Source organism: Chiloscyllium plagiosum, chromosome 21 (genome assembly GCF_004010195.1).
Source record: "Chiloscyllium plagiosum isolate BGI_BamShark_2017 chromosome 21, ASM401019v2, whole genome shotgun sequence".
In the NCBI taxonomy this organism is placed as follows: domain Eukaryota; kingdom Metazoa; phylum Chordata; class Chondrichthyes; order Orectolobiformes; family Hemiscylliidae; genus Chiloscyllium; species Chiloscyllium plagiosum.
Genome location: NC_057730.1, coordinates 2,583,146 through 2,591,515, shown reverse-complemented (window position 1 = coordinate 2,591,515; position 8,370 = coordinate 2,583,146).

Sequence of the window (8,370 nt, the reverse complement as noted above, 5' to 3'; positions counted from 1 at the left end):
GGATACAGAATTGGCTGGTCCATAGAAGACAGAGGGTGATAGTAGATGGAAAATATTCAGCCTGGAGCTTGATGACCAGTGGTGTTCCACAGGGATTGGTTCTGGGACATCTGCTCTTGTGATTTTTATAAATGACTTGGATGAGGAAGAGGGTGGACATTTTGGAGTTGGCACAATCAGAATAGAGGCAACAGAGACGGAGGAACTGGGAGAATAGAATAGAACTTTTACAGGAAGCAGGGTGTGAGGATATATAGTCAAGGTAACAATGGGAGTCACTGGGTTTATAATGGATATTGGTGACCAGTCTATCCCCAGAAATTGAAACAGAGATATTGAGGAAGGGAAGGGAGGAGTCAGAGATAGACCAAGTGAAGGTGAGAGAGGGGTGGAAATTGGAAGGGGAATAGATAAACTTCTCCAATTCCAGACAATAGAGAGAGGTAGCACCAATGATGTCATTGATGTACTGGAGAAACAGTTGTGAGTGGGAGCCAGAGATGGACTGGAACAAGAAATGTTCCATGTACCCCACAAAGAGACAGGTGTAACTGGGACCCATGCAGATACCCATGGACACGTCTTTGACCTGACAAAATTGAGAGGAGTTAAAAGAGTTGTTCACAGTGAGTACAAGCTCAGTCAAGCAGGGGAGAGTGATGGTGGATGGGGATAGTTTAGGCCTTTGTTCCATGAAGAATCAGAGAGTCCTGAGTCCATCCTGAGGGGGATGAACATCCATGGTAAAGTGGAGGTGGCTGCAAATCACAAATTGGAAATTACAAAACTCACGTAAAACTTTAGAAGAATTGCTTAATGAGGTGAGTTTGGCTTGATTTGGCAAGAAATCTGACTTGGTCTAGCCCTCTAAAATAGTTAATGCAACTTGTATTTAGCCAAAAAAACACATCAGCATAGAGTAACTGTTTAGCCTCTTGGACATCTCCTTGTTGTCCACTATAAATTCTCCAATCCCAGCCTGCATATCCATGGGTATCCTTCCTAACCTCTTCTTTTCATATGATTGAATCTGTTACAATCTGTCTTTCTGCTTCTCACTAAATTGCATCCTTGTGAAACCATTCTGCCCCTTAATCACAACACACATTCTCACTTAATATCGCCAAATTTGGAAATATTGTATTTGATCCCCACCTCCAAATCATTGATATAAATTGTGAATAGCTGGGACACAAGTACTGATTCACTAGTCATGGCCTGCCAACACGAGAATAACCCATTTATTCCTACTGCTTGTTTTCTGACCTTTCGCCAATTGTTAACCCATACCGTACGTTACCTCCTGGTCCATGTGCTTTAATCTCTCTAAGTTGCTAATGTTGTGAACTTGTTTAAAGGTGGCAAGGGATAATCCAGGTAATTATAGACCGGTGAGCCTGATGTCAGTGGTAGGGAAGCTGCTGGAGAAGATACTCAGGGATAGGATCGATTTACATTTGGAAGAAAGTCGGCTTATCAGTGATAGGCAATATAGTTTTGTGCACGGAAGGTCATGTCTTGCCAACTTATAGAATTCTTTGAGAAAATCTGAAAATGGATAAGACCTCTGGGCCGGATGGGATTTATCCTTGAATTCTTTGGAAAGCCAGGGAGGCGATTGCAGAGCCTTTGGCTTCAATCTTTATGTCATCGTTGTTGACAGGAATAGTGCCAGGAGACTGGAGGATAGCAAATGTTATTCCCTTGTTTAAGAAGAGGAGTCAGGACAACCCTGGTATTTATAGGCCAGTGAGCCTTCGGTTGTGAGTAAGGTTTACGAAAACGTTATAAGAGGTAAGATTTATAATCATCTGGAAAGGAATAATTTGATTAGGGATAGTCAACACAGTTTTGTGAAGGGTAGGTCATGCCTCATTAACCTTATTGAGTTCTTCAAGAAAGTGACAAAATAGGTGGACTTCAGTAAGGCATTTGATAAGGTTCCACATGGTAGGCACAAAATACAGAGGCATGGGATTGAAGGTGATTTAGTAGTTTGGATCAGAAATTGGCTAGCTGAAAGCAGACAGAGGGTGGTGGTTAACGGGAAATGTTTATCCTGGAATTCAGTTACTAGTGGTGTACCTCAAGGATCTGTTTTAGGACCACTGCTGTTTGCCATTTTTATAAATGACCTGAATGTGGGTGAAGAAGGATGGGTTAGTAAACTTTCGGATGACACTAAGGTAGGTAGAGTTGTGGGATAGTGCCAAAGGATGTTGTGGGTCACAGAGGGACATAGATAAGATGCAGAGTTGGGCTGAGAGGTGGTAAATGGAGTTTAATGCGGAAAAGTGTAAGGTAGTTCACATCGGAAGAAGTAACAGGAATGCAGAGTATTGGGCTAATGGGAAAACTCTTGGCAGTGAAGATGAACAAAGAGATCTCTGTGAGAAAGTGAGGACTGAAGATGCTGAAGATCAGAGTCGAGAGTGTGATATTGGAAAAGCACATCAGGTCAGGCAGCATCCGAGGAACAGGAGAATTGACGTTTCAGGCATAAGCCCTTTCCTGATGAAGGGCTTATGCCCAAAACGTCGATTCTCCTGCTCCTTGGATGCTGCCTGATCTGCTGTGTTTTTCCAGCACCACTCCCTCTCTCTCTCGTTAAATCCCTGAAAGTTGCCAACCAGGTTGATAGGGTTGTTAAGAAGGCATGTGGTGTGTTGGCGTTTATTGGTAGGGGAGTTGAGTTTCAGAGACACGAGGTCTTGCTTCAGCTGTGCAAGACACTGGTAAGGCCGCACCTGGAGTATTGCATGTAGTTCTGGTCACCGCATTATCAGAAGGATGTGGAAGCTTTGGAAAGGGTTCAGAGGAGATTTACTAGGATGCTGCCAGGTGTGGAGGGAAGGTCTTATGAGGAAAAGCTGAGGGATTTGAGTCTGTTTTCTTTAGAGAGAAGAAGGTTGAGAGGTGACTTAATCAAGACGTATAAGATAATCAGAGGGCTTGATAGGGTGGACAGTGAGAGCCTTTTTCCTTGGATGGTGAAGGCTAACACGAGGGACATAGCTTTAAATTGAGGGTATGATAGACTTAGGACTGATATTAGGGGTAGTTTCTTCACTTAGTAGTAGGAGTGTAGAACCGTCTTCCTGCAACAGTAGTAGACTCACCAATGTTAAGGGCATTTAAATGGGCATTGGACATACATATGGATAATAATAGAACAGTATAGGTTAGATGGACATCAGATTAACTTCACAGGTCAGCGCAACATTGAGGACTGAAGGGCCTGTACTGCGCTGTAATGTCCTATGCTCTATGTTCTAAGTGGCAAAGTTAATTGATGAGGGAAGGGCTGTAGATATCATATACATGGACTTCAGTAAGGCGCTTGATACGGGTTCTCCATGGTAGGCTGATGGAGAAAGTGAAGTCACATGGGGTCCAGGGTGTACTAGCTAGATGGATAGAGAACTGGCTGGGCAACAGCAGATTGAGAGTAGTAGTGGGAAGGAGTTTCGCAAAATGGAGAACTGTGACCAGTGGTGTTCCACAGGGATCCGTGTTGGGATCGCTATTGTTTGTGATATACATGAAAGATCTGGAGGAAGGTATAGGTGGTCTGATTAGCAAATTTGCAGATGACACTAAGATTGTTGGAGTAGCAGATAGTGAAGGGGACTGTCAGAGAATACAGCCAGTATAGCTAGATTGGAGAATTGGGCAGAGAAGTGGCAGATCGAGTTCAATCTGGGCAAATGCGAGGTGATGCAGTTTGCAAGATGCAATTCCAGAGCGAACTATACAGTAAATGGAAAAAGCCCTGGGAAAATTGATGTACAGAGAGATCTGGATGTTCAGTTCCATTGTTCTCTGAAGGTGGCAACGCAAGTAGACAGAGTGGTCAAGAAAGCACATGGCATGCTTTCCTTCATCGGACAGGGTATTGAGTACAAGAGTTGGCAGTTGTGTAAGACTTTGGTTTGGCTAAGTTTAGAATACTGCATACAGTTCTGATCGCCACATTGCCAAAATGTGGATGTGGATGCTTTGGAGAGCATGCAGTGAAGGTTCACTAGGATATTGCCTAGTGTGGAGGGCACTAGCTATGAAGAGAAGTTGAGTAGATTAGGATTATTTTCATTAGAAAGATGGAGGTTGAGGGGGGACCTGATTGCGGTCTATAAAATCATGAGAGGTATAGACAAGGTGGATAGCAAGAAGCTTTTTCCCAGAGTGGGGGATTCAATTAATAGGGATCATGAATTCAAGGTGAGAGGGGAAAAGTTTAAGGGAGATATGCATGGAAAGTTCTTTACACAGAGGGTGGTGGGTACCTGGAATGTGTCGCCAGCAGAGGTGGTAGAGGCAGACACTTCAGCACCATTTAAGATGTATCTAGACAGATACATGAATGGGCAGGGAGCAGAGGGATACAGACCTTTAGAAAATAGGTGACAGATTTAGATAGAGGATCTGGCTTGGTGCAGATTTGGAGAGCTGAAGGGCCTGTTCCTGTGCTGTAATTTTCTTTGTTCTTGGTTTGCCTCCTGTGGGAACTTTATTAAAAGATTTCTGAAAATTTAGCATCCATCAACTCTCCTTTGTTAAATTTGTGAGCAATGTCTTCAAAAACACCAAAAAGGTTCACCAAATGTGATTTCCCATTTGCTGTCTGTACTCAACCAAATTATTATCCAAATGTCAATTTTTCACTTTACCCCTTATAACAGACTCTAGGATTGCCTGTCCTACTAATATAAGGCTTTTAGGTCAGTAGTTCCATGTTCATTCTCGCCCTCCTTTTCTAAATAGTGGGGTGACATTTGCTATCTTCCAATATGCAGGAATCATTCCAGAATCTAATGAATTTGAGAAGATGATGACCAACTTATTCATTATCTTCCTAGTTACCTATTCCTACACATTGGAATTTAGAATGTCAAGTTCCAGGGACTCATCAAACTCCAGTCTTGTTAATTTCTCCAATAAAACCTTCCGACTAATACAAATTCCTTTCAGGTCCTATGTGTCTCTACACCTTTGGATCTCAAAATCTGAGGGATTGTTTGTATCTTCCTCAGTAAAGACAGAAAAAAATTAATAATTTAACTATTCTGCCATTTTTCTATTCTCTGTGATGACACTTCTTGGCTTTGTCTATAATGGACTCGCCTGGAAACTTTCTCACACAGAGGGTGGTGTGTTTATGGAACAAGCTGCCAGAGGAAGTGGTAGACACAGGTACAATTACATCATTGAGAAGGCATTTGGACTGTACATCGATAGGAAATGTTTGGAGGAATATGGGCCAAATGCAAGCTAAAACTGGCACTAGTTCAGTTGAGGAAACCTGGTTGACATGGATGAGTTGGGCTGAAGTGTCTGCTTCAGTGCTCTATGACTCTGTGACTCTAGTGCTCTTAGTTAAATGTGCCTGTAGAAGATTTTACAGTTCATTTTTATGTGTTTTACCTACATTCATATTTCATTTTCCCTTTCTTCATCAACTTCTTGGTCATTCTTTGCTGCAAACTAAAGTCCTCTCAATCTTCAGGTTTGCTACAATTTCTGGCAAATTTATTTGGTTTCTCCTTCAATCTTATACAACTCTTAACTTCCTTTGTTAGCCGTGATAGACTGCCTTTCTTTGAGGTTTTGTATCAAGCAGAAATGTATAGTTGCTGTAAACTATGTAATAATTCTTCGGAAGAACAATTGCCTCTGTTCCATCAAAGCTTTTTATTGTTCCAGTCAATTTAATTAAATTCTATAACATTATGATCTTGATGATGAGATGAGATTCCCTACAGTATGGAAACAGGCCCTACGGCCCAACAAGTCTACACCTACCCCCCAAAGAGTAACCCACCCAGACCCATTCCCCACATTTACCCCTGACTAATGCACCTAACGCATTGGCAATTTAGCATGGCCAATTCACCTAACCTGCACATCTTTGGATTGTGGGAGGAAACCAGAGCACACGGAGGAAACCCACGAAGACACGGGGAGAATGTGCAAACTCCACACAGACAGTCACCCGAGGCAGGAATTGAACCTGGGTCCCTGGTGCTGTGAGGCAGCAGTGCTAACCACTGAGCCACTGAACTGCCCCATTTCCTATTTCTATCCCTATTTTTTAAGGCAAGAACAATCTGTAGTCTTTTTCATTAAATACTGCTAGATCTAAAATAGCCTTTTCCTTGGGTTTTTATATTTGTTAACTTTTCTAGAAAGCCATCACATAGCAGGAGCCCATGCTCCACAGTCTTCAGTTAGTTCACCTGGTCTAATCTATGATAACTGTGTTGCCCAATCTATATGCTTCTCTCATCTCCTGATTAACACCATGCTCCACACCACTACTATTTAATGGCCTCTAAATAATGCCACCTAATGATCACTGTTATTTTATTGATTTTTAGCTCCATCTGAACCGATTCCACATTATGTATTTTCATACTGAGACCTCACTTATGTACTGATCCCACTCCCTAATATCAGCACAATTCAACTTCTTTTCCCTGTCGTCTGTCCTTCCTAAACATGGAATATCCTTAAATATTACATTCCAATTCCTGGTCAGCTATAACCTTGTTGCCGGAATGGCAATTAGATCCTACCCGTTTACCTGTATTTGTGTATTTAAATGATTTACCTTGTTGTGAATGCTATGGATATTCAGGTAGAATGCTCCTAACTTTGTCTTTTGATATTATTCCACATTCTAAGCTTTGGTTACTTTCATCTTCATTTCTGTCTCCTAATTTAACTCTATTCCTGTTTCCATCTTCACCTCATTCCAATCAGAACTAGCCCTCAGATTCCCAATCCCCTGACAAGATACTTTAAACTCTCCTCAACAGTACTTCCTGAACAGTAAACCTTCCTGTAAGGATATCAGTCCTGGTTTCTGTTAAGATGTAACCCATCCACCTGGTACAGGTTCACCCTGCCCGTACCTGATTCGATGATCTAATATCTGATGCCTCCTGTCCTACACTCGTTCTCCATTAAACATTCCATCAAACAATCCTCTTATTCGTTCGCCTGTTAGCAAATGGCACTGGGAGTAATCCTCAGATTTGTGCTCTGAGATCCTGCTTTTTAATTTCCTTTTTATCTCAATTAAATCTGCTTGTAGAATCTTATCCCTCTTCCTACAAAATGTTATTGGTACCAATGAGGACCATGACTTTTGGCTGATCACCAGGGTCCAAAAGGAAGTCCTGCAGCCATCCTTGACCTTGACACCAGCAAGACAACACGCCATCTTGAACTTATGTTTACTGCCACAGAAATGCCTGCCTGATCCCCTGTTCATGGATTCCCCTTTACCGATTGATCTTCTATGCTACTTACTCCCCTCTTGTTTCGCTGAGTTGCCCAGGGTGCTGCAAATTTGGTTTTGGTTGTATTCCTTTGAGGAACCAGCTCCTTCACTTGTAACCCAAGTGTGAATAAGGTAGATTCCTGAACTGTCTGCCTTGTTCTCTTAGACTGCCTGGCAGTCAGCCACTCCGTCTCAGCCTGAACATTCCTAGCTTGTGGAATGTTCCCCTCCTTAAACCTGTTATCCACATATGTTTTGTTTTGCAGATACGTAACTATGATTCCATCTTCTGCTGAAGTTCTAAAACTTGGGGCTCAACCATTTTTAGCCATTGGCAGTTTTTGCATGTGTCCATCTCAGACATATGGTGCATCCATGATTTGTACATACTGCAAGATGGACATGGTAAAAACAAGGACTGCAGATGCAGATTCTAGATTATAGTGGTGATGGAAAAGCACAGCAGTTCAGTCCTCAGCAAAAGACTCACCTTCATCCCCCTCTGCTCACGCATCAATGAATTTAATACGCGTCGTGACGTCGAACACTTCTTCCGCCGCTTGCGCCTCTGAGCTTAATTTTACAATCAAGACTCCTGCCCACCTTCCGAGAACCCCTTCACTCACCTCCAACACACCCCATCCACCTGGACACCCCGTGCTGGCCTATTACCCGCCCTCGACCTCTTCATTTCCAACTGCCGCCGAGACATTAGCCGCCTCAACCGGTCTACCTCCCTCCCCCACTCCAACCGCTCACCCTCACAACGTGCAGCCCTCCACTCCCTCTGCTCCAATCCCAACCTCACCATCAAGCCAGCAGATAAAGGGGGTGCAGTGGAAGTCTGGCACACTGATCTCTATACTGCTAAAGCCAGATGCCAACTTGAAGACACCTCCTACCGCCCCCCCCAACCTCACCATCAAGCCAGCAGATAAAGGGGGTGCAGTGGAAGTCTGGCACACTGATCTCTATACTGCTAAAGCCAGATGCCAACTTGAAGACACCTCCTACCGCCCCCTCGACCATGACCCCACCCCCCATCACCAAACCATCATCTCCCAGACCATACAGAACCTCATCAC